This window comes from Pelobates fuscus, chromosome 2 (assembly GCF_036172605.1).
Source record: "Pelobates fuscus isolate aPelFus1 chromosome 2, aPelFus1.pri, whole genome shotgun sequence".
Taxonomy (NCBI): domain Eukaryota; kingdom Metazoa; phylum Chordata; class Amphibia; order Anura; family Pelobatidae; genus Pelobates; species Pelobates fuscus.
The window spans coordinates 77,612,575-77,640,163 of record NC_086318.1 but is presented as its reverse complement, the minus strand read 5'-3'; the positions used below and the strand labels follow the sequence as shown (position 1 = coordinate 77,640,163).

The window sequence follows — 27,589 nt, the reverse complement described above, 5'->3', positions numbered from 1 at the left end:
TTTGTGACTCAGATAACTAGCTAGAATAAATAAAAAATTTTAAATCCTTGAGACAAATATAAATGATACTCAATACATGTAGCAAAACACACACACACAAAAAAATTGGCTCAAGTCTGGGGGTTCATAATGACTAATGAGTCACACTAATACAAGGTAATGGATTACACCCACACATGATATTGTTTTACTGGTTATCCCATTAATAAACAGGATCCTTACAGGAAAAACAATTCTGTCACGGAAAGCAGCGAATAATTGCATTTCATTGCTTCACTACCCAGGTATTTGAGTATAGAGCAGAATTTCACATAGATTGCTCCTTGCACCCTGCTCCTTAATCAGTCTCCTATGTGTACATGTATCATGTATTCGGAAAGCTCTCAATGCACACTAGTCCTATGTAGACACACAATTCTAGCCATATAAGCTATGGGTTTATTGTAAACGCCCTGTAGCACCGTAAAGTCCACTATCTTTTGTTTGAAGCACCAAAACAACTTTAGCTTAATTAAGTAGTTTTGGTGTATATATCATGCCTCTGCTGTCTCACTGCTCAATTCTCTGTCATTAAGGTGTTAAATCACCTTGTTTACGCAGCCTTGGCCACACCTCCCCTGGCTGTGACTCACACTGCCTCCTTAAGCGTCATGAAAAAGAGTCTAAATTTGTTAGCTTCTCATGTCTCTTACTCTGTTAATTGCCTGCTAGAGCCTGCATGCGATTAACATTTTAAAGTAAACAAAATGTGCTGTAAGATCCGATTGATAATGATACCATTTTTTCTTGGAGTCTGTGAGTCACAGCCATGGGAGGTGTGTCTAGGGCTCTCTTTTCAGAAACAAAAAGTGATGCAACTCCTAGATGGCATAGGCTTGAGCAGCAAGACTGCAAGGGTGTGATCTATAGAACAAAAACACTTAAAGGATCACTATAGGGTTAGGAACAAAAACATGTATTCCTGACCCTACCATCTAGCCCCCTGGGCCTCTCATGCCTCCCTAAATATAGCAAAATCTGACTTGTATTCAAGCCTGAAGCTGTAGCTCTGCATGCTGTTCGCCTCAGAATAGCAAGCTGTCTTCTGACATCATCAGAAGTGGTGACCTGATTCAATCATAGTGCTTCTTCATAGGATTGGCTGAGACTGACAAAGAGGCAGAGCCAGCACAATTTAAAACACAGCTCTGGCCAATCAGCATCTCCTCATAGAGATGAATTAAATCAACGAATCTCTATGAGTAAAGTTCAGTGTCTGCATGCAAAGGGAGGAGACACTGAATATTTGGATGCATTTTAGGCAGCCATGACCCAGGAAGGATCTCCAACAGCCATCTGAAGAGTGGCCTGTTAAGTTATCACTAGGCTGTAATGTAAATACTGCATTTTCTCTGAAAAGACAGTGTTTACAGCAAAAAGCCTGAAGGTAATGATTCTACTCACCAGAACAAATTCAATAAGCTGTAGTTGTTCTGGTGACTATAGTGTCCCTTTAATTAAGTTAATATGGCTTTGGTGTTTAGAGCATCCCTTAATGCAAACATGGAAAAAGGTTTACGAATTTACTGTTCTTTAAAGAGTACATATTACCAACAGATTTAATGCACATCCAAACGTCCTACAAAATATTCACAGGTAATGTCACGGTAATTGATAAGGCACATTTTGTCAACAGCGAGATACAGTCAAAGTAGTCATCGGTGAGGTATGGAGTCTTAGGAAAGTCCCTAACTGCATTTGCTGTAAATGCAGTGGAATTCTAATGTTAGCATAGCTCACTGGAAGAAAGGTGCCACAGACACTCATATCCTTAAAGGAAATGATTTAATAAAGATTCCATCATAAACCATTATTGGCTAATAGCAACACAAATGGATTGTAAGGGTTATTTTTTTTTTATTGATATCACGCCAGAGGAGTTCTTGAAGCTAGCAACACTCTAGGAGGGAACAGTTTATGGAAAATATAATAAATGTATACAAATTGTTTTACTGAAATTATGTCTTTTTTTTCTCCATCATGTAACTTTCAATGGTAGCGAGAACATTGAAAAGGAGTTAAAGGGACACTATAGTCACCAGAATGCTGGTGTCTAAAGCCTGTCCCTGCAGGCTTTTTAATAAAAAAAATGCTACTTTTTCCCCAAAAAATAAATAAATAGAAACACCTATTGATTCAATACATCTCTACTGATTGGCACAGCAAGTCGTTTTCACACTCATTCGCAATAGCCTCCCAGTGCTTGCCTATGGGAAAGCATTGGGTTGATTGGCTGAGATCATCAGGATTGATGATCTCAGCAATGGATGCGGAGCCAGCCGCACAAGACCAGAATGAAAATAGAGGAAAGGTAAGTTTAAAAACCTTCTAACTTCACATTGAGGGGGCCAAACACCTAAACTGCTACTCTAGCACTATAGTGCAAGGAACACAAGTTTGTATTCCTAACACTATGGTGTTCCTTTAAACTATACCAACATAAACACAAACACCCTCTAGAGGGCGATAATGAACCACAAGAAAACAGCTGTGGCATTGGTCAGACATACAATTGGCTAGGATTTAGAAGGAGCATACACTGTGTGGGTTTGTTTGCTGCATACACTAAATACAGAAAGTTTAGAAAGAGTTCTCCAATGTATTCATTTATATCAAATCAAGTTATTAGTAATGGTTTACAATGTTCTGTTCTGCATGTTTGACAGAAGAATTGTGATGTATATTTTAGACTTCTCAGAGAATGCCATTTAAACAGCTTCCTTACCACAATCCCGCTTAGGTTGTATATGTTTAACCCCTTAAGGACCAAACTTCTGGAATAAAAGGGAATCATGACATGTCACACATGTCATGTGTCCTTAAGGGGTTAAATTCTTAATGCCACTTTTATTGGAATGGATTCATTGATTTCAGCAAAAAAAAAAAAAACAATTAAACAAATATAATAAAAATAAAATAAAAAATGTTATAAAGCTCATTTGGGACTTATTCACTAAACATAGAAATTTTGTGAATTGTAAAATGAAAATGTTAGGCGATTTTGCGATTGTTTTATTGAATATGGCCTAAATATGCAATTCAGTTTATAATTCACCACAATTTGTTGTTTAGTGAACAAATCCCATAACTCTGATCCAGTGTTACTGCACTACGTATCATTGTACCTGCTAACTCTTAGATCCAGACATACCCTTTACCTTTCTTGCAAAAATCCTAAACACTTCTCCTGACGTTCGTTTGCACACTTATACGCGATGTTGGCTCGTGGGAAACAATTTGTATTACTTTTGGTGCAGTTGGAGCAAGTCTGCTCAGAAAAAGGGGGCATCAGGCTGGCTCACCGCTGCACTGGCTATAGCTCCACTCAGGGAAGCCCACACACAGAGCACCATGGACATTTTCTTCCATGGGCTGAATGCCCCGAGTACACACAGCCTCAGTGACATCTAATGAAGCACTTAAACTGAATTATCTTGAGTGTTGCAAGAAGTAGGACACCAAAGCCATGCTTCCCTTATAAATTTCACAGTAAAGGGCCACATAGCTGCAAGTTTAGCATTAAGGGACCAGGAAGTTATTGGCATTGCTCTCAAAGGGAGCTCTGGTTATCCTATAAAACTCTGTTTAGCTGGAGATTATATGATTTGTAGCGAAGACATGAATGAAACAACGTGGCAAGCCAACAGGCTACTATGCAGTTTATATGAACTTGCCAAATTAGCTAAATGACCCAATATTTTATTTTAAAGCATTCCAAAGCCAAACGCATTAAAAAAAAAAAAATATATATATATATATATATATATATATATATATATATATATATATATAATAATTTTTTTTTATTATTTTTTTTTTAAACCACACACATAGTTTGATGGATCCACAGAATGCTATACGTAGCGGGTCTGGCAAATCAGGAGGTACATCTTTTCTCACAGAGTTTAGAGCCATCAAGGTTTATTCAATAAACAGTGAATTGACAATCAAATTGCAAAAACAATGCTAATAAGATTCAAATTGTAAATAGACAAATAGGAGAATGTATCCAACTCAGTAGTTGGAGATTAGTTTCTGAATTTAGGCTAAATGGTTGAATTCATTAACTCTGAGACTAAGTAAACCAAAATCATGAACCAAACAGGTCAAAGAATTGCAGAACATGTTTGGTTTCATTCACAAGTTCCACCCATGGAGAGGAAAAAACAAATGAAAAAACATTTGAAAACAAAATGATAGATGGGGAAAAAAAACAAAAAAATTATATCAAGGAGACAGTCACTAAATGTTTATTTTATAAGAATATGTATAGATTTTACAGTACACAGATTGGGCCATTTTCGTGATTAATTTCCAAACTAAGTTTTCGGTACAGAAATTCCACCAGGCCAAATAGAAAAAAGGCAAAAAGTCGGCCAAACCAAATTTTCTCACTGTATACAAGTCTGTCTGGGCTCTAAATTTGGGGTTTTCAAAAAACAAAAAAAACAAAAAACTGGGTTTTAAATTCATTCTTTGGTGAATAAGCTCCATGAAAGCAGACCTGTCTTTCTTCCGGATGGCATGTCAGCTATGGAGAGAGAAAAGAGATTTTCTCCTGAAAACCGCCATTTTCCATGCCAACATCTTTTACAGTTCCAGTCCAACAGAAGTTGCTGCAAGAGCAGAGTCATGTTTGCCCTACTGTGCAAATTGGCTTTCAATGAAAGATCCAACTGGGTTCCACCGATCAGTTCATGTATGCATAATAAATGCAATATAGACATCACACTGCATGGATAGACTCCTTTTCCCATGGTATACAAAACCAATATTTGGTCTTCTGCATATTGTTTGATTATGCTGGAAGTTCAATAATTTTGTTAAAGGATCACTATAGGGTCAGGAACACAAACATGTATTCCTGACCCTACATAGTGTTAACACCACCATCTAGCCCCCCTGGGCCCCTCATGCCTCCATAAATATAGTAAAAATCCTACTGTATTCAAGCCTGAAGCTGTAAAACTGCATGCGGTTAGACTCAGAAAAACAAGCAGTCTGCTTACATGTGGTAGCTTGATCCAATCACAGTGTTTCCCCATAGGATTGGCTGAGACTGACAAAGAGGCAGATCAGGGGCAGAGCCAGCATGATGCAAACAGAGCCCTGGCCAATCAGCATCTCCTCATAGAGATTAATTGAATCAATGAATCTCTATGAGGAAAGTTCAGTGTCTGCATGCAGATGGAGGAGATACTGAATCACAGGATGCTGTGCATAGTGCTGCCCTGTGCTCATATTATGCCTCCATCAACTCCGAAGTCCCTCCGGTTCACTCTGAGTGACTGCAACTGGAGGTGTTCCTAGCGTTCAATGTAAACACTGTATTTTCTCATAAAATACAGTGTTTACATGAGAAAGGCTGCAGGGAGCTATAGTTCTCACCTGAACAACCTCATTAAAGGACCACTCTAGGCACCCAGACCACTTCAGCTTAATGAGGTGGTCTGGGTGCCAGGTCCTTCTAGGGTTAACCCATTTTTTCATAAACATAGCAGTTTCAGAGAAACTGCTATGTTTATGAATGGGTTAAGCCTTCCCCCTATGTCCTCTAGTGGCTGTCTCATTGACAGCCGCTAGAGGCGCTTGTGTGCTTCTCACTGTGATTTTCACAGTGAGAGCACGCCAGCGTCCATAGGAAAGCATTATGAATGCTTTCCTATGTGACCGGCTGAATGCGCGCGCAGCTCTTGACGCGCGTGCGCATTCAGCCGACGGGGAGTAGAAGAGGAGGATCGGAGGAGGAGAGCAGGAGGAGATCTCTCCGCCCAGCGCTGGAAAAAGGTAAGATTTAACCCCTTTCCCCTTTCCAGAGCCGGGTGGGAGGGGGTCCCTGAGGGTGGGGGCACCCTCAGGGCACTCTAGTGCCAGGAAAACGAGTATGCTTTCCTGGCACTAGAGTGGTCCTTTAAGCAGAAGTTGTTCAGGTGACTATAGTGTCTGCTATAACTTGTAAAATATATTAAATATTTGAACGTTAAACAACAAGATTCATGTGATATTCATACTGCAGTTCTTTCTTTTTTGGGGTGGTGGGGGGATTTAGTGAAATATTATTAAGAAATAATGTATATAAAAGGAGAAAGAACAACACAATATAAGCCGCCCCAGCTCTTACACAGAAAGGGTTACTGCAAAATAAAAATACAAAATAATAATGCAAAAATTAGCCTAACTGAAAACAGTGCCGACTTATGATTTTTTTTCCCAATCTGACTATTTTGGCCTACGTAGATTCCGTAGGGTTTCCCAGCAATTTCCACTAGTCAATAATGCAAACGGTAACTTTTCACATGCCTCGTTTATAATTGTGGATAGAGTTACATGCAATTTACCACAATCTGGTTCTTCCCACGTGTGGAATGCAAATCTGTATTCTATTTAAACAAAATAGCATTTGTATTGCTCATTAACTGACAAATTGGGACAATGAGAACAATGATTCAATCAGATTTCTAATTCTGTAAATATTTTTGGAAGAAACATACAACTCAATTTGTTCGGCCATAAACGTGCAATAACTATTTAAAACAGGTCCACAAATCCCGGTTTAATGGATAAATGCCTTTAGGTTTTTATTAATTCACTAATCACAAGGTTTGACAGCCCTGGTTTTTAACGTTAACAAACACTGGGGGCATCGGCTCCTTAAACTTCCTCAAACAGGAACTGCACAGATTTATCCAGATTCACACCTACAGCTAACCACCTGTAACAGAAGAACGGGGCGTATTGTGACTTCAAACCATTGTGTGCCTCCTCTCAATAGGAAAGGCATGCAAGACGTTGGGCCTTATGTATAAAGAACACTTTAAGGACAAAGGGCTAAATGTGAAGCCATCACCTTGGAAATTTCTGACTATTCTACTTGCATATTTTTAATATATATATATATATATATATATATATATATATATAGGATATATACATATATACATACACACGCTGTGGCCTGGATTTGTGGGAGGGGTTACCTGGCTATTTATACACAATCAAACCACTTACCCTTCGCTCGATTCATGCCACCCACCACTCCCCTCTTTCTCATATCACTACCTTGGTGGGCTGTCTTTATTTAAAGGTCTACCTGAACGTCTGTTGCAGCACTCCACCTCCAACTTATTGCATTATTACAGCTTTTGTCCCCGACCACAAACCTATATATAAAATTATTTTATTTTTTTTTAAACAAAAATTGAAAAAAATAAAAAGATAAATACACATACACAGACATATGGCTGATTGTTTCACATTTGGCAGGCAGGCCTTTCTGATGCAGAAAGGCCTTTTCAGGTGCAGATTTGCATATGCCATCATACAGCTGTCCACTGGTGGCCTGTGCAGCGTGGTAAGCTGTTGTGCACACTCCCCATGCTAGCAGATGTTCAGTACTCCACCCCCCCCTCAGCCATTACTATCACTGTGCAGCAGTGCTAAGAGTAGGACTGCTCCAGCAGACCAGTGGAATGTTCCCTCCCATTAAGCAACAGACAATGCTCTCTGCCTCATTAGCATACAGCTGACACTTGGGTCTTTTCAGAATAACTATCCCACTGAGCTGCATGTGGTCCCAAGAGAGACAGTCTGACCCAGGAACCAGGCTGCACAGAACAAATGGGTGCCCTGCCCCCAACTTAACCCTTTGACTGCCACACTTCTTGTTCCTCTGTGGCCATGTTTCGGTTAACAGTTTATGTTACTTCTCAAAATGCATGCTCCAAGCACTCACTATCACTCTACAATCAGTACTATTATAATAATGGATATAGCGCCTACATATCATGTAGCGTTGTACAAGCACATGAAAAAAAACTGACAAATAAAAAAGTAAATAAAATAAAAATAAATAAGTGGTCCCTGGTCAAAAGAGCCAACTATAAACTGGGGGTTTGGGTTTTATATTTATGTGCAAGTTACAATGATGCAACACATTTCCTCCTACATACAAAGTATACAGAGAACAAGCAAGCATGGGCACTAAAGTTTACATTTCAGTAGAATTGAAAGTCAAAGATTTTTCAAGGGTGGAAGTACAGATGAATGAATGATTAGAATATTAAGAGCAACAACTGGAGTGCATCTGGACCTCAGAGTTAAAATATACCAGGCATGCAATTTGGCTATAATAAAACTCTCTCACCTACAAAATTAAGAAATGGTACACAACAGTTTCAGTAAATCATTTGCAAACAACACAAAAAGTGGAATATCCCACAAATGCATCTTGCAAAAATACCCATCAAATAAAGAACATTAGGTACTTTTTTTTTCTCGAAAGTTGTTTGTAGTTTTTTTTTGACTATCATAATACCCAACATAATGGAACACAAGCATGGTTTTACTTTGCAAAAAAAATTGTTAAAAATAAATAAATAAAAACTTGCCTAACAACCAACACAAATTTGAAAACTGCAACAGCCATGCACAGAAACATGATAAAATCAGGCACATAAACAATACAAAAACACTTTTTGCTAAATATTAGATTGCCTGACCATGCTCATTTAAGCAAAGTGGTTAAACCTAAAAGCAGACCCAGATTTTAATTCACTTCCCAATTTAGACTAAACACTTAAACTGCACAAATGTTCAGAGAAAAGTGTAAAATAATGTCCAGAAACCTAATTATAGGGAATTTTAATAAATAAACCAAAGATTTACCCTCCCCCTTCACTGGAGCATGCTGCAGGAAATAAGAACATTGTGCTGGAACTGAGCCTGGGAATAAACAGAACATGGGGGCAGAGGTGCAAGGGGGGTGATCTGGGGAACACCATCGTGCAAAGCAACTCACCTGGATGCAGGACACGACTGGCTCACAATTCACAGCTCACTACTATGCCCACTCTTTGTTACCATAGCCTGAAAACTTGAGAATGAGGAAGGCATCTATAGTCGATCGCCGAGCAATCCAGCCAGCTATCTGCTAGACTAGAATGAGCAAAACATTGACAGGGAGACAGAAATCTATTGGATTTCAGCTGATTAAAAGTTCCACTGTACATGGTCACTGCTGAGTTCTAATATTTCAGTTGCAATGGTTCATATAACTGGGCTACAGTGTATAAAGCAACTTCAGTGAAACACATCTATAGGGGCTTCATGGTAAATTGTGTTTTTATTATTATTTTTTTTATTGTAATATTCGTTCCCTGTTTTAATCTATTTAATCACAAAAAAATAAAATAATAAAAAATACATTTAAAAAAAATGCACCCCTAGGCAGGAGTGAACTGTACAGTAATCAGCACATAGATAGTTTGTCACAAGTAAAAACGATTCTAAATATGAAGTCTTATTCACAAAACTTCCAGTTTATGGCAAATACAATAATATGACCAATACAGTTCAGCAATGACAATGGATGTTTTACATACAATTGGTAAGAGGCAAAATATGATATTTTGGACTTTAACTTACTTATATACTGGCCCTTAACATTTCTAAGTATTTTACATGGAATGCAATTGATGTCTATGATGGAATGTCTTTTAATAATTATTACATATTCTACTCCCCCCCAGCCACTTACCTTTATATTTTTTGTTTATATATATTATGGTTTCTTTTTTTTTCTTTGCACCAATCTATATCCAGTTGCCTTCTTATCGTTTCCCTGTGTCCAGGAATTCTGCAGTTTTCCCTTTTTTTCAGTTTTATGGCTTGCCAAGGATCACTCCGCCCAGTGCCAAAGATTGCCAAAGATCATACTTAGCATAAGAAAGACTAGTCTACTTTTTCTTATGCAAAAAGGTGAATTTTAAAACAAACGAGGGAAACCAAGGGAGGGAAAAAAAAAAAAAGAAATAATTTATGTGAAAATTCTGCAAGTGACTGTGCTGTTTGAAATTTTCGTTTTGGTATTTCTACCTCATTACTGGGTCACTTGAAATGTGGACATGAGGTAGCCCTATACTAGAGCTATTCAGGGGCTGATTAAAGAAATTGACAAAGTTCCCAATGTGTGATTGGATAGATTTTATGTCCGTATTACATTGAGGTTTGTCTGGTGGTGTTTGTATGGGACGATGGAGCTCTTTCTCTTCTGAACTTAAACGAATGCTCCAAGCACATTGACCAGTACAGCTTGGGTTCTCATGGCAAGAGTTAATTGGTACCTCCCATTGAAAGCAGTCAAACCAGTTCAGAATGTTTTTCCTTCCTTTCCACACCCGCAGTCGGAAGTTTGGTCTGAGCTAAGCCCTGGGGTGCAAGGCCTAGATAATAAGCTTTGTGAGATCAGCTTATGCTCTTAAACAGTGAACTAGTTGAGCTTAGCTTAGGATAGCTAAAGGAAACTCCTTAACAGGAGCTTCTAGCTTTCTAACGGATATTGTGGAGTAGAGAGCGGTGCCCAGCAAACGCCACGTAAGAAGTTGAAACCCTTAAAAATTGGTTAACTCCTTAAAAGGGGGTGCAAGTGCAATCATAGCACTACAGCGTACTTGGAGTTCCGCTAGTCACTGCTAAAGTGCTACTAATCCAGAAGTATTGTGGAAGAAGAATCACTGATCTAGGTCTCAAGTGGCACTCATATAACTGCTGACATTATCGTGAGGGAGGTCCAGATTCTAAGCCTGGGCCTAGACACCCATATTCTCACTACAATGTATATCTTGAAGTGTCTAATATTCTGGCTTGGTATTAGTAGATTTGCTTGACCTCTATGTTCTACACCGGGGTACCCAAAATGTAGATGTTGTAGATCTACAGTTTCCATGATGCATTGTCATTTTAAAACATTCCAAAGGCACGCAAAGCATAATGGGAGTTGTAGTTGGGATCTACCTTTTGACACCCATGTTGTATCCCCATTTTTCAACTTCTGCAGTTAGGGTTGCCACATCCACCATGTTTTTCTACACACAAATCACTTTTACATGAAGAATCCTGCTAAGCCGTAAGTATAAATCAGCATATGAATTCTGCATACTGCAAGGCAGCATACTACATGTCTATTAACCTTACAAAGTGGTGTTTCCAAAGAAATGGGCGGATTTGGCAACCTTAGCTATTTTACATCATAAGGAATTCTTTGTTCCCATATATGTAAAAAGATCAATTAGAAATGCACAGTCTAACCTCTCGAAAAATCCAGTTTTTTTTTGTTTTTTTTTGCGCTACGAAAATACAATGGTTCATTAAATGAACAGCATGCCATAGTCAACTGAAAAACAAATTGCAAAATATAGACAAAAAAAAGCTGATTAGGAAAATGAGATTCACAGATTGTACATTTTTCGCTTAAATTTTATGATACAGTTTTCCGTTCACTGAAATTCACTGTTTAGTAAATAAGTATCAGAGAGTCAGAAGCTTCTGGGAATATCTACTTTACATGAGATTTACGAGAAACAAGCAGTCAATAAACACTGCTAGGACAGTAATTGTTTATTAAAAAACATTATTTAGTGGAAGTTCATTTAATATCTAGGATTAATATAAATATTAAATGTACTTCTGTTTAATTTATTTTGCAAAGCAAAACACCCTGTTTTCTCCCCGAACCATGTTAAAATATACACTAACAACTGTAAGTGCAGATAAGAACCTGTTGCTTAACCCAGGCTGGCCTTTTTGCCTGCTTCAAACCCAAGATATCAGCAATGACATGCCTTTGACACTTTAGTTACTAGTCTAGGCTAATTCACTCCTGACGCAACTCTAAGGAAATTACAATAATGATTATTTATAAAGCACCAACAAATTCCGCAGCGCTGTACAATGGGTGGACTAAAAGACAAGTATTTGCAACAAGACAAGTCTGACACACATGATCAGAGGGTGTAGAGGGCCCTGCTTAAATATGCTTACATTCTAGAGATCTCACAATCCAAGCTCTTTGAACCCCAAGTATTGAAGGGGACCACATCAATAGCCAGTCATAGATGCAGGATCGTTTTTATGCATGGGCACGCTGGGCAGTTGCCCATTGGCCCCACAAGCATAGGCATTGCCCATGTGCCAAGGCTGCCAGGGGAGATCATTTCATCACTTCTGTCGGCAAACGCAAAGTTGGCCCCATTATCTGCCTTCCCAGCCGGTGGGGAGATCAAAGATCTGCCCCACTGGCATCTGGATTCATGAAGAAGAGAGGAGGGAGGACCTGGGAGGCAGATCGTTCCTCCTGCGAGCAGGCTGTGTGGAGTATTTCCGCCCGTTACCAAGGCAACACTCCGACATAGCTCAAGAGTGAAGTCAACCTAAAGCCAGAGGAGTTGTATGCTGAAGTAAACACGCCTCATTGGACCACCAGGGACTGCAGAAAGAAGAAGGGAGTGGGCGGACATAAAGCTTTTTTTCCCTTTTCTTAAATAATAAAAAATATATACACTTTGCTCCCTTATCAACCCCCCCCCCACCACACTATAGACTCAATGCAAACACACTACACCCCCTCACACACACACTGTACCCTCTCACACACACACACACTGCATCCTCAAACACACTGCACCCCCTCACACATACACACTGCACCCCCCACACACATACTTCACTCTCACACACACATTGCACCCCCTCGCACACACACTGCACTCCCTCACACACACACACTGCACCCCCTTACAGACACACATTGCACCCCACCATATCACACACATTGAATCCTAACACACACACTACACCCGCTCACACACATATACTACACCCGCTCACACACACACTGCACACCTCACACACACTACACCCGCTCACACACACACTGCACCTCTTCACGCACACTACACCCGCTCATACACACACTGCACCCCCTCACACACACACACTGCACTCCCTCACACACTGCACCCCTTCACACACACACTGCACCGTCACACACATTGCATCCTCACACACACTGCATCCCTCACTGCAGTCTGTGTATTTAGAAGTCTGTGTGTGTGTACTCAGCAGACTGTGTGTGAGTTTATTCAACTGTTTGTGTATATGTATTCAGCAGTCTGTGTATGTATTCAGCAGCCTGTCTGTGTGTGTACTCGGCAGTCTGTGTATTCGGCAGTCTGTAGGTGCGTACTCAGCAGTCTGTCTGTGTGTATTCAGAAGTCTATGTGTGTATGTATTCAGCAGGCTCTGTGTGTATGTATTATATGTAAGTATTGCATTTGTTGGAGGTACCAATAAATATAAGCTTAATTTTATCGATAATTTTGATTTTTTATTCCTGTGAGTGGTTGTGTAGACAGGACCCTAGTGCATCGCTTTGCTGGGGGCCTATAATGCTCTTAAGATGGCACTGTAGAGATGCACAGCAGGAAATGCACTAGCAAGCAGCTCTCCGACATGCTTGTTGCCAGTGTGCTGTTGAAGCGTTCTTGCATGAGCTGATTGCCCTAATTGCAGTCTAATGACATGCTCATGTCACACTTACAGGGGACATTATTTGTCTCCACAGAAGCAGGTCTCCAGGGAACAAACCCAGGATAGCAGGACATGAGCCACAAATCTGGACTGTTCTGACAAACTCAGGACTGTCGGTAAGTATGCAGCAGTGTTCCTATACTTCAGAAACATCTGGAAGCTTCATGGCCCCTAACCTAATGATTCACCCTAGGGATTTAATTCAGTATCTCAAAGTAGTATCAAGCTCTAAATATGTCCATTAACTCATCTTGCTTGAGGAAATTGGGTGATTTGTTTACAATAAGGCTAAAAACGAATTGACGGCGGTTATTCTCATAGTAATTTATTTTATTCGGGAACGGTGAAATCATACAAATTAATTGTGGAAAATACATGACACGAACCATCTACCTATTATTATTTACCCCCCAGCATATTCAAATTTATTATTAAAGTTTCTAAATGTGTATCACACTGTGTTCTATCAACATATAATATCCCAGGGGCGGGCCTGACCAGCAATCTGAACGGTCGCACACAGAGTGTGCTCCTGCCACACACGCTACAAACTCCACATAACGACCCTAATCAAACTCCGAAATAACACCAAGGCGCATCTACCAAGAAGGGGACACCTTGGCAAGCAGTCTGATACTAAACCTAAATTACCTCAACGACCGTAACCTCAAAAAAAGCTATTGGCGGCCTGCGGGAAATGGCGGCGGGGAGAGACGTCCGCTCTCTCCAACACAGCACCGTGGGAGCTAAGATAATGAAAACCAGCCTAACCCCCCTCCCCTCCCCCCCCCCCCCCAGGACCGGCAGGGGTAATCCCGGTCCACCACACTAAAGCAATCGGGCCGAAACAAAAGCACACTGCACGCCCGCAAGAACAGCACCCAGCCATACCAAAAAACACAATGGCGGACGCCACGTGCACTGGGGAGCGCGATACAGCAGGGACAGACTACTCGGCCAGGCTGAATGCCATTTTTGAGGCCTTTTGGGCAAAGCTGAAGAGCCAAAGAAAACACTCGACCATGGAGGGTCGATCCCCAGCAACCCAGCCACAAGCGAGCTAGTCCCCTTCCTGACGGGACCCCAAGATGGCGCCTCACAGGGAAAATCCTCCTGTCTCCATGGCACCACCCAAAAGGATGCCATACACGCTGAGGAAAACACAAGGAGGCACTTACCCTGCATGCACCCAACAACCGACCGGGACGAACAGGTCAGTCGCGAAAGGTACGCCTCACCACAACACCCGAGAGACAGACAAAGCCACATATTCTCTTGCGGATCTCAGCATCTGCGACATCGCCCCGTCCTCAAATCGCTGACTCTCGGCGTAGAACAGAGGCGGACAAGGTACTCATCACCCTGAACCGAGGGACCGTGGGCGAGAGGCTTACTGGACTCTGGCTACCAAGCGGCGGCGGCCTCCCTCCACGGGGCATCGGCTGAACGGCCCACTGGGACGTTAAGCACTGATAGCCTGATAACGGGCTATTTACCTCACTCCCTCCCTGGTCACAATGGACGCAACCCAGCCCCCTTTGCAACCATCCAGGTTTGATACCTGCAAGAACCACCACTGGGTGCCCACGCCTGCCTGATATGTCTATGTATAACTGTTATCTCTCCTGCTCTTGACATATTAATGCTCACTTATTTAGCACATACTTTATGATTCACAGCTAGTGCATGCCATTAAGCTAGGTTGAACATGTCTTAATTCAATAGCTAAAAATAGTACAAGCATTAATGTAAGCTCCACTGTTACGAATGTGTGCAAAGCGAGACGGGGATACTATCTTGTGAGAATGCCGTACTAACAGCTTGTAGTGTGGTGACATCTTCCTTTGATGCCGAGTGAATGCCTCTATCCCATACTGCACGATGCAGTTAAGACACACATGTACCTGTGTTTTCTAACCTTGTTCTGCGCACCCTATGCCTATCTCCATATAGTCGTGCCTGCAAGACATGCCACACGGGAGATGTAGACATACCCGGCTTGTTTAACTTCTTCTCTATACATAATGATCTACTCGTTCACGTCATACTCATGATTTTTCAAACTAAACTGTATTTCTGATGTTTGAACCCCATAACTAGATTAAGCTTGTTTCCCTTAAATCTAATGTTTACTAAAGTGTGCCAAGCATAGAGCAACATCGCATATTAAGAAGCCTAACTTATAACAAATTGCATACTTTTAACAACGATCGCATGTACTCACCTATTTGTCCTATCTACCTATAAAAATGTGCAGCTCAATCCTGTCATGACAATGTTTGCGTTGATGAACCTGTGACTGCTGTCGTGGCATAACAGGCATGTTTCTAACCCATATTGCACAACAAAAATAAAGAATATAAAATAAAATAAATAAATAATAAATAAAAAAATAATTAAAAACAAAACAAAACATATAATATCCCTCTGACAATAGTACTGCACAGCTCCTCAGGCAGAGCGTTCAAAGTACAGACTGGGCCAGTATTTGTTTGTAGCGACCGAGGTAAACTATGCCTTTACATTCTCATTCTTTGCTTATCTTCCTTATCTATATTATGGTGTCACATTTGCTTTTAGTTTTTTATACAAGATGAAATATATCAATAAAATACAAGATTCTAAAAATTTCTATAATATTAGACATTGCAATATTATGGAAATACTAAACAATTTTATTAGGAAAATCATAAAATGTGAAAACTTGACTGTTTTAACCCCATACTTGATTGTGTTCTATAGGATAGAGCCACCATTTTATGTCACCGTGTTATGGATAGAAGTGAATGTAGTGGTTGGGGTTTAATAGCCACATACCAAAATGTGAACGATTTAGATCTCTATATTTATTTATAAAATATTTTGCCAGGAAGGATACATTGAGATTTCTCTCGTTTTCAAGTATGTCCTGGGTCCACAAATCATTGCATTGTTACATTAGGGTACAATCAAATATAAAACCAATATTAATACACAATATATACAAAATGTAACATAGAACAGGTAGGAAATATATAATCAACCATGACACGTGCATTCTGTTTTGAGATATGTAGAGAGGGATCTCTTAAAGGATTTTAGGCTTGGGGAAGATTTGAAAGTGTGCGGGAGGTCGTTCCATAATTGCGGTGCTCTGTAGGAAAAGGAGGATCGGGCTGCTTTCTTTTTGTATTGAGGTAGACTAAGTAAAGTGCTGGTACTGGATCGGCGGTTATAGGAGGTGGGTACAGCTGGGGAGAGCATTCTGCTCAGGTAGGGTGGGAGCTTCCCAGAAAAGCTCTTTATATATATATATATACAGCATTACACATATTCGACATACACAGAAAAACGTTCCTTTAAGCAATCTTAGCTTAACTAAGGCTGGAACTGCCTGTTAATGGGACAGACCGATCTCAGTGGTGCATCAGTCCATCAAAATGAGGTCTGCTTCATTTGGTGGGTAAGCACCACAGGGATACACACAGAGTTGTGTAGTAAAAAAAAAAAAAAACTACAGCATTGTCATTTTTTTTTCTATAATTGAACTGCACAATGACCAGTGTAATAAGCGCTAGTGCAGTGGGAGTCTATTGGAACTCCATCCCATGGCTGTAGGGTTCTTTAGAACCTTGTCACTACCTTTTACCGGCCAGCAGCTACTTATTAAAATGAGTGTCGCTAATATTAGAGTGTAGTGGCTAGTTACTGACTGTAAAATGGTAATTGTAATGCAGGGAGTTACTGGCAGCTTCTATGGAAAACCAGTCTCCATGAGGAGGCTTATAACTCCTATTATTTTTTATAGGAGCCGCTTACGGCTATTTAGCGACTGTTTTCAGACTGGTTTCCAACCTTCTCGCTACCTATAACCAGCTGCCGCTAAGCCCCCAAAATATATAACACAAGCCTCTGCCCTGGCGTATAGTGACAGCTAAATTCCTATATATCCTACTGAAACAAAACGTTTTGTTCCAACCCTCTTGTTAAGTTTTATCGACCAGCTGCTACTTGACTGTTGTAACTGGTCACAAAAGGTGAAGTCGCATTGCTCACGTCACCCTGTGTTTTCTGTGCTTTACCAGTAAGCCACTAATATGTGAGTGGTTAGTGTCTGTAGCGGCAGCCGTTATTAGTAACATTTAGCAATGGGGTTGTAAACCTGGAGGTAATTTGTATATGTGATAATCTAAAAGTGACCGTTTACAACAGCTATTTACTGACAAGGTAGTAAACAACTATATTGCCAGAGGGATCTATGGATTCCCAATGCACTAGAGAGCTTTGGTTTTGTATTTCAAAAGACCTACCCGTAACTGAATTGAAAATGCAAATTTAGGAACAATAGCCAAAATGTCAATTGAACCGAATTTGGTGCATAATCTAATTTGAGCAGGGAAGAAATACATCCAGCCCCACTATTGTATACAAATTTCCAACTGGCTGCAAAGTTTTGTGAATAACCCTATGTTGTATAGTAAAAGGGATTATCATAAAAAAAGCAGTTATACCTTTTTATTGATCACTTGTGATGAATAATGTAGGACACAATATGCAGTTTTAGATTTTAGTCAATAAACATAAAATTTTGATTACTTAAAGGAACACTATAGTCACCTAAACAACTTTAGCTTAATGAAGCAGTTTTAGTGTATAGATCAGTGATAGCGATCCTGTGGCACACCGTGCCCTCTCTGTGGGCGTGCAGCAATAGGTCGCCGGGTGGGAGGGGGACGCTGGCTGTCTGCAGCAATGTAGAGTAGGCACCTGCCTGCCCAAAACTGCAGGCGCCTACTCTGCTTCCGTGTCGGAAGTCAGGAGAAGGGATCGAGGAAGCAGCACTCCTGTCCTCCCGCGAGCAATCTGTGTGGAGCGTTGCCGCGCGTTACCATGGCAACGCTCCACACAGCATCGTGCGGGAGGACAGGAGAGCTGCTTCACAGAGCCATACTTACCACCACCGGGCCAGCAGGGCTGGATTTAATATACCTTTTTTATGTCTCTTTACTCCCACCCTCACCACACACAGCACCCCCTACCCACCCACACTGCACCCCTACTCCCCACACACTGCACCCCTACTCCCCACACACTGCACCCCTACTGCCCACACACTGCGCCCCTACCCCCCACACACTGCACCCCTACCCCACACACAGCAACCCTACCACACACACACACAGCATCCCTCACACACACACAGCACCCTCACACACACACAGCACCCTCACACACACACACACACACACACACAGCACCCCTCACACACAGCACTCCACACCCTTACACAGAAACACACACACTGCACCTCTCAATGCAGTATGTGTGTTTGTATTCAGCAGTCTGTATGTATTCAGCAGTCTGTGTGTGTGAATGTATTCAGCAGTCTGTGTGTACTCAGCAGTGTGTGTATTCAGCAGTGTGTATGTGTATTCAGCAGACTGTGTGTGTGTGTATGTATTCATCAGTCTGTGTGTACTCAGCAGTGTGTGTGTGTGTGTATTCAGCAGTGTGTGTGTTTGTATTCAGCGGATTGTGTGTGTATGTATTCAGCAGACTCTGTATGTATTCAGCAGTCTGCGTGTGTGTATTCAGTCTGCGTGTGTGTGTTTTCAGCAGTCTGTGTGTGTGTGTATTCAGCAGTCTGCGTGTGTGTATTCAGCAGTCTGCGTGTGTGTGTATTCAGCAGTCTGCGTGTGTGTAGACTCAGCAGTCTGTCTTTATGTGTATTCAGCAGTGTATGTATTCAGCAGTCTGTGTGTGTGTGTATTCTGCAGTGTGAGTATTCAGCAGTGTGAGTATTCAGCGTACTGTGTATTCAGCGGACTGTGTATGTGTATTTAGCAGTCTGTGTGTGTATGTATTAAGCAGTCGGTGTGTGAATATGTTCAGCAGTTTGTGTGTATATATTGCATTTGTTGGAGATACTAATAAATATAAGTTTCATTTAATCTATTTATAACATTATTTAAAATTTGTATAATTTAACTCTCTGTTGTGTTCTTCTTTTAAAACAAAATGTGTTAATTAGTTTGGACAACTGTACGAGTTGTATCACTGATATAGATCATGCCTCTCAGGTTTTACTGCTCAATTCACTGCCATTTAGGAGTTAAATCACTTTGTTTCTGTCTATGCAGTCATTGTCACACCACCCCGGGCTATGATTGACACTGTATGAAAAAAACTGTTTTCAGTTTCAATCAGATGTAATTTACCTTAAACAATTTTATCTCCTGCTCTGTAAATTGAACTTTATTCACATACAGGAGTCTCTTGCAGGGTCTAGCAAGCTATTAGCAGGGGATAAGAAAATCTAAATTAAACAGAACTTGCAATAAAGAAAGGATAAACTTTAGATGACTCTTTACAGGAAGTGTTTAGGAAGGCTGTGCAAGTCACATGCAGGGAGGTGTGACTAGGGTTAATAAACAGAGTGATTTAACTCCTAAATGGCAGATAATTGAGCAGTGAGGCTGCAGGGGCATGTTCTATACACCAAAACTGCTTCATTAAGCTAAAGTTGTTTTGAGGACTATAGTGTCCCTTTAATAATAGAGTTATTAAAGTGTCCGCTTCCCCTGCCACTGCTTTTTCTATTATGAATGCGCTGGTAATTCTTTTTCTATTATGAATGCGCTGGTAATTCTATTTGGAAGAATGGAATGTGGGGGAAAGGGTTTAATAGACAAGTATTGGTTTTACAGTCCATTTGTTAATGTACTACAATTCTGTTTTAGTGGATTTGTGGTCTTACAAATAACAAATACCAGGTAATATTGGACTGGCACCTTGGAAATAAGAAGAGATAGAGAACATAATAGAAACTTTGAAAACCATCACCTGTACGTTCCTTTGGGGTATTTGCATTATTGGTAAAGACCCTGATTCCTTAGTAACATGTTGCTTGCATGTTAGTGACCGTGGAGAGTGCAAAGGAAAATAGGCCCATGCACTAAACAGCAGGGTTCTCCTTACAATTGTTAGAACATGCGCAGTGATATGCCATAGTCGTGCATTAAAAGAAACCTGTTCCCGTCATATGTCGCAAGTGAAAGCTGATTAAAACTCCATCTTGTTGCTATATTTTAAAGAAAAATTTCTGTTTCGTCTGATGATATCCTTTAACTGTACTGATATTACATTGAATTCCAACACAGTATGTGAGCTTATCAGAAAGATTCTGAATTTAAATATGTCCTTAAAATCTGCATTAGACTTGTTTTACAAAAAGAGAACTTTTAGAAAAGTTCAAAAATACTTATTTATGTCACGAAGCATGCCAAATGTTACTTTATTTGTCTCAGCATGTGAGAACCATTTATATATGGATTAACAAGAGAAAACCAACAGAGAAGACATGAAGAATAAGCATTGTCAGTTGCAAACTAAGACAAGTACGTATGTGCTTTTTATGGGACAGAGAAGAATAATAGAGAAAATGCAAGGTGGGTGAAGAGAAATATAGAAACAAAATGGAGGAACCTATGTAGATTACCATGTAGGCAGGCTTGAGGGAAAGGTTTCCTAGTCTGCAGGGAGGAAAAGTGCCACTGCATGTAGATTTATTGAGAAGTGGAGATAATAGTAAAATCTAATGGATGAATGAACTGGTTCCATGAATGCAGGAATTAAAATAATTTATTTATATGCAAATTTACCTTACACTTGTAAGTGTATTCTTTAAAACAACATTATACCTCATTTTACTTCCTATACTAAGTTAATGAATTGGCATTGAAAGCACTCCTTAGGGGGTCCAATTAGCCATTTTAGTGGTAGCCTATCAGAAATGATGCCTTGCAGGTTAGAATTCCATCACCTCAAGCATTGATCCAGATGTCCATCTATTATAAAACATAGTTAGCTGTGCCTGTCTTACGTTGCAACCAGATTGCTAAATTTGTGTACAATGTTTGAAATAAATTCATACCACTTTTAGGTATTTACTTTTACAATTTGCATGCAAATTCAGCTTTTGTCCTCATATTTGCATATTCAATCCAGTTACATGCAGGTCATTTGAATAGAAGAAAAAAAAAATTGCTCAGTGAAGTTTAGGAGTTTATCTACTTTTATCATAACTATTATATTTGTAAAGTTATGCCTCCAAATGTATGGGCAGATTTTAGGGTTTTTTTCATCACTCTTGAGATATCAAAGTAATTAATGCTACTACGAATGTCCTGATGGATGCATCATTTGCCAGCTAAAACATCGTAAAAATAAATAGACATGCCCTTGTCCCTCATCAGTATGCAGTGGGTCGTAAATTTTTAATAACTGGCAGGGATTACAAAACCCCCAAAGAAATAGGAGGGAGACAGTTGATAATTACTTATTTGTAATAAAGTGAAAGTCCAATAAAGTGCTGTTGAAGTGGCCCTTTACCCCATCCTCTGTGGGGCATGACGAGGTTTAATATAACCAAGCTCTGGAGATATGGTTGACTTCCCGATCTTTGGGGATCGTTGGGGAATGTCATCATACATTGGGGGGATTACCTGGGCTTATTACATGTCTTCTATTTAATATTTTTGGATAAGCTTTTAAAGTGATTTCATATTTTGTTAGTTTTTGATATATTTTAATAATTTTCCTATATTATTTTTTATATTTTAATATTTAAAAATATATATTTTAAAAGTTTATCCAACAATATTAAATTAAGGCCTAATGTAGGAAAAAAAACACCCTACAACTTTTTTATTATAATAACATTTTTTATTATCTAAAGGTTACTTAAAGGCAGGGCTGCCATCAGAATTGTTGGGGCCCCTGACAAAGCACAAGGTCTGGCCCCCCACCTCCCCCACCCCCTCCCTCCCGGGCCTGCCCACGCCCTACCTAGTCCACTGACAATGATGCAGGACTGAATGTGGTGTGTATAGTGGAAGTGAATTAGAATGTGTGTAATGGATGTAGTGTTTGTGTGTATTAGATACTGTTTGTGCAGTGAATGCAGAGTGTGTGTTTGTGTAGCGGATGCAGTGCGTATAGTGAACGCAGAGTGTGTTTGAGTAGTGGATGTAGTGTGTGTACAGTGATGTAGTGTGTGTTTGTGTAGTAGATGTAGTGTTTGTATGTACTAGATGAAATGTGTTTAGTGGATGCAGTGTCTGTAGTGGATGTAGTGTGTGTATTAGACGCAGTGTCTGTGTATAATTAATGCAGAGTGTTTCAATTTGTGTTGGATGTAGTGTGTGTACTGTGAATACAGGATGTTTGTGTAGTGGATGCTGTGTGTACAGTATAGTGAATCCAGAATGTGTGCATAGTTTAGTGAATGCAGAGTGTGTGTTAGTGTGTAATGAATGCAGAGTGTGTGTTAGTGTGTAGTGAATGCAGAGTGTGTCAGTGTAATGAATGTAGTGTGTGTGTTAGTGCAGTGAATGCGGAGTGTGTGTAAATGTGTAGTGAATGCAGAGTGTGTGTTAATGTGTAGTAAATGCAGATAGTGTGTTAGTGTGTAGCGGATGCAGAGTGTGTTTGTGTAGTGAATGCAGTGTGTTAATGTGTAGTTAATACAGAGAGTGTGTTAGTGTGTAGCGGATGCAGAGTGTGTGTTAGTGTAGTGAATGTAGAGTGTGTTAATGTGTAGCGAATGCATAGTGTGTGTCAGTATAGTGGATGCAGAGAGTGTGTTAGTGTGTAGCGGATGCAGAGTGTGTGTTAGTGTAGTGAATGCAGTGTGTTAATGTGTAGTGAATGCAGATAGTGTGTTAGTGTGTAGTGTATGCAGAGTGCATGTTGTATTAGTGAATGCAGTGTGTGTATTGTATTAGTGTATTAGTGTATGCAGTGTGTGTGTTAGTGTATGCAGTGTGTGTTGTTTTAGTGTATGCAGTGTGTGTGTTGTGTTAGTGTATTCAGTATGTGTGTTGTGTTAGTGTATGCAGTGTTTGTGTTAGTGTATGCAGTGTGTGTGTTAGTGTATGCAGTGTGTGTGTTGTATTAGTGTATGCAGTGTGTGTTAGTGTATGCAGTGTGTGTTGTGTCAGTGTATGCAGAGTGTGTGTTGTGTTAGTGTATGCAGTGTGTGTTGTGTTAGTGTATGCAGAGTGTGTATTGTGTTAGTGTATGCAGTGTGTGCTGTGTTAGTGTATGCAGTGTGTGTTGTGTTAGTGTATGCAGTGTGTGTGTGTTGTGTCAGTGTATGCAGAGTGTGTGTTGTGTTAGTGTATGCAGTGTGTGTGTGTTGTGTTAGTGTATCAGTGTGTGTGTTGTGTCAGTGTATGCAGAGTGTGTGCTGTGTTAGTGTATGCAGTGTGTGTTGTGTTAGTGTATGCAGAGTGTGTGTTGTGTTAGTGTATGCAGTGTGTGTGTTGTGTTAGTGTATGCAGTGTGTGTGTTGTGTTAGTGTATGCAGAGTGTGTGTTGTGTTAGTGTATGCAGTGTGTGTGTTGTGTTAGTGTATGCAGTGTGTGTTGTGTTAGTGTATGCAGAGTGTGTGTTGTGTTAGTGTATGCAGTGTGTGTGTTGTGTTAGTGTATGCAGTGTGTGTTGTGTTAGTGTATGCAGAGTGTGTGTTGTGTTAGTGTATGCAGTGTGTGTGTTGTGTTAGTGTATGCAGTGTGTGTTGTGTTAGTGTATGCAGTGTGTGTGTTGTGTCAGTGTATGCAGAGTGTGTGTTGTGTCAGTGTATGCAGTGTGTGTTGTGTCAGTGTATGCAGTGTGTGTTGTGGTAGTGTATGCAGAGTGTGTTTTGTGTTAGTGTATGCAGTGTGTGTTGTGTTAGTGTATGCAGTGTGTGTGTTGTGTCAGTGTATGTAGTGTGTGTGTGTTGTGTTAGTGTATGTAGTGTGTGTGTGTGTTGTGTCAGTATATGCAGTGTGTGTGTGTTGTGTCAGTGTATGTAGTGTGTGTGTTGTTTCAGTGTATGCAGTATATGTGTTGTGTTAGTGTATGCAGTGTGTGTGTTGTGTTAGTGTATGCAGTGTGTGTGTTGTATTAGTGTATGGAGTGTGTGTGTTAGTGTATGCAGTGTGTGCTGTGTCAGTGTATGCAGAGTGTGTATTGTGTTAGTGGATGCAGTGTGTGTTGTGTTAGTGTATGCAGTGTGTGTTGTGTTAGTGTATGCAGTGTGTGTGTGTGTGTGTGTTGTGTCAGTGTATGCAGAGTGTGTGTTGTGTTAGTGTATGCAGTGTGTGTGTGTTGTGTTAGTGTATGCAGTATGTGTGTGTTGTGTCAGTGTATGCAGTGTGTTGTGTTAGTGTATGCAGTGTGTGTTGTGTTAGTGTATGCAGTGTGTGTGTGTTGTGTCAGTGTATGCAGAGTGTGTGTTGTGTTAGTGTATGCGGTGTGTGTTGTGTTAGTGTATGCAGTGTGTGTTGTTTTAGTGTATGCAGAGTGTGTGTTGTGTTAGTGTATGCAGTGTGTTGTGTTAGTGTATGCAGTGTGTGTGTTGTGTCAGTGTATGTAGTGTGTGTGTGTTGTGTTAGTGTATGTAGTGTGTGTGTGTTGTGTCAGTATATGCAGTGTGTGTGTTGTGTCAGTGTATGTAGTGTGTGTGTGTGTGTAAATGTGCAATCTGGGGGGAGGGGGAGGGGGAGGAAGGGGCATTTTCACATACATTTAAAAAAAAATTAAAAAAAAATAAATGTAATTAAATTGTTTCTCCCCCCTCCCTGCTTCTTACCTTTGTCCAGGGAGGGGGGAGATTCCATCCCTGGTGGTCCGGTGGGGGCCCCCCCGGCTCCCTGTTACTGCAGAGGGGGCCCAGGCAGCACACTGCTTCTTCTCTTCTCTCCTCTAACCGGGTCTCGTGAGAGTTATTAGCATAGAGGAGAAGAGGAGGAGAAGCAGTGTGCTGCCTGGGCCCCCTCTGCAGTAACAGGGAGCCGGGGGCCCGCGGCTGCACACATAGGTAGCGATATTCGCTATCTATGTGTGCAGAGAGGGAAAGTGGGGCCCAGGACTGCCAGAGCACCGTCATGGTTGTCACCCCCTGATGGCGGCCCTGCTTAAAGGAACACTATAGCGTTAAGAATACATATTCCTAACGCTATGTAACCGCTCAATGTTTAGGGTACAGGCCAGCCCACCCATGTGAAGTGAAAAAGATGATTTAATTATTTTCTCCCTCACCTTGGTCCACCCAGATGAAGCATTGGGAAGCTAATGCGCATGAGTGGCAAAACACTACTCTGCAGCAATCAAATGGTCTCTATGAGGTCATCTGATTGAAAAAGACAAAATTCAGTTTGACAGCCACTAGAAGCATGTTAACTCTGCAATGAACAGCGATGTTTTACAGGGTCATGGCACCCAAACCACTTCATTGAGATGACATAGTCTGTGTTCCTATAGTGTCCCTTTAAGCTAAAGCAGATGAGCACTGACCTGGTGTTGTTTTAGACTAGGGTGTTTGGTGAACCTCTTGGCCATTTATTAGTTGTAATCGAATAACTCCTGGCAGAAGATATGTGGTCTTGAGGGCACCTCAACCAACCCTACAAACACTGCTGACTATTTTATGGACAGAAGCAAGAGAATGTATTGTCAGGGTATTTATATCGGCAGACATTTTGTGCTATGATAGAAATTAAAATGTATATTGTCAGAGTCACTCTGAACAGAGCAGACTCCATTTTGTTATTTTCAAGCTAACAAAAGACACAATATTTCTATCCCTTCTATAAAACTAACCACTTTGCCAGAGCTAAAGGAATGCTTAGTATATACAAACCTGTTGATAAGAAATGAGAACGGGGGATGGACAGACTGTCTAAATGCTAATGGAATATAATTAATTCTAAAACCCAGACATTTATGACAGAGAAGATTAAATCATTTAATTTTACTTTCGATATTGTATAAGATCCCATTGTAATTTAGAGGTCATATTTAGTTAAAACTGTCATATCAGAAATTATAGCAGAATTTGCCAGACACATAGTCTGAAGAAAGCCCAAAGAAACTCTTTGAACTGACAGTAAACTTAAATTATAAATAACCATAAAGATAAGCTAAATGACGTCAAAATATCCACCAGGAAAAGTTAACTCTTTCCTGGATAGGAATGTTTAGTGGGACGAGACTGCTCTCTATAGACCAAATACTTAAATTGCTATCTGGAAGGTAACCACACCTCCAGTTTTTCTATTGGTCTATCACCTAGTGAATTTTCCCTTTAAAAAGTTAAGACAAAGGGAAGAGAGAGGTATGCAAAGGAAGCAAAGAAGCAAAGAGGTGAGCAGTCGGGGGCAATGCAGAGAAATCCATGACAGATATCCACTCCAGGGCACTCAGAATTTCTTACACACCATCACACATCCATTCAGTTCCTGAGATTACCTACTCTTCAGATGAGAATGTCTACTCAACTGGTAATTATACTGGTTTAATTTAATTAATTTAAATTAATTAAAATTTTCTAATAGCATGATATATGACTGGATAAATCACGATCAGATTTCGATATTTAGAAATCTTAGTTACTAAAGAATATATAATTAGGCATTCCATTCTGCAGATGGAAAGTAATAATTATATATATTAATGTGACATATCACATGTTAACATATCGTGATATTTATCCAGGTGTATTGATTTGCCCTATAATAAGATAAAATATCTATTTAGGCAAGTTAAAATTCTGCTAATAGAACATGGTAGATTACTCTTATTGGATGGTTCCAGGAAATGACTAATGAGCTGGTATAAATGTTATTTTATTTAAGATCACATGAGAATAGGTCTTAATTACCTAGGAGGTCTAACCAGCATTGAAAGGGTTATTCTAACTGTCAGCTAAAGTTTTATGGCCTTAAGCTGCAAGCTCTGTGTGTGTAAGTTTCACTTTCGTTTCTCTGTGAAGTACCGTCATAAATCTTCTCTTGACAGCTAATGTTGTAGATTCTATACTGTGTTAGCCATTGGAATGTATTGCCATTTGTATTGCATACTCATGTTATACTGAATATTCATTGATTATTATCATGAATGTTACATATTATTATTATTTAAATTGTCACAATAAATTGTATCTATTTCTATAACAAATTGTGATTTTATTTATATGGAATACATTTCACTTACACGATAACGATCTTTGGGATCTGAGAATTGAAATAGTGGGCAATTCTCAACTGTTTACTATTATTATCCCATAAATATCCCCACAGTATTGACTTTACGTATATAAATATGGTACAGGGGCGGACTGACCACTTGGGCAGATCGGTCATGGACCGAGGGCCCGAGG

At 40.2% G+C, this 27,589-nt stretch overlaps 1 protein-coding gene across 2 annotated transcripts in view; it reads right to left on the bottom strand.

Moving 5' to 3' along the window:
* TFDP2 (transcription factor Dp-2) overlaps positions 1–9,596 on the bottom strand; it is a 52,174-nt gene extending 42,578 nt beyond the window's left edge. Inside the window, exon 1 of one of the 2 annotated variants that reach the window (XM_063440928.1) lies at positions 9,575–9,596. The gene's annotated coding sequence lies outside the window, so the exon portion shown is untranslated. Of the gene's footprint in view, positions 1–8,836; positions 8,928–9,574 lie in introns of those variants that run through there. The other variant, XM_063440927.1, reaches the window with a different exon arrangement.
* Positions 9,597–27,589: the final 17,993 nt, after the last annotated feature.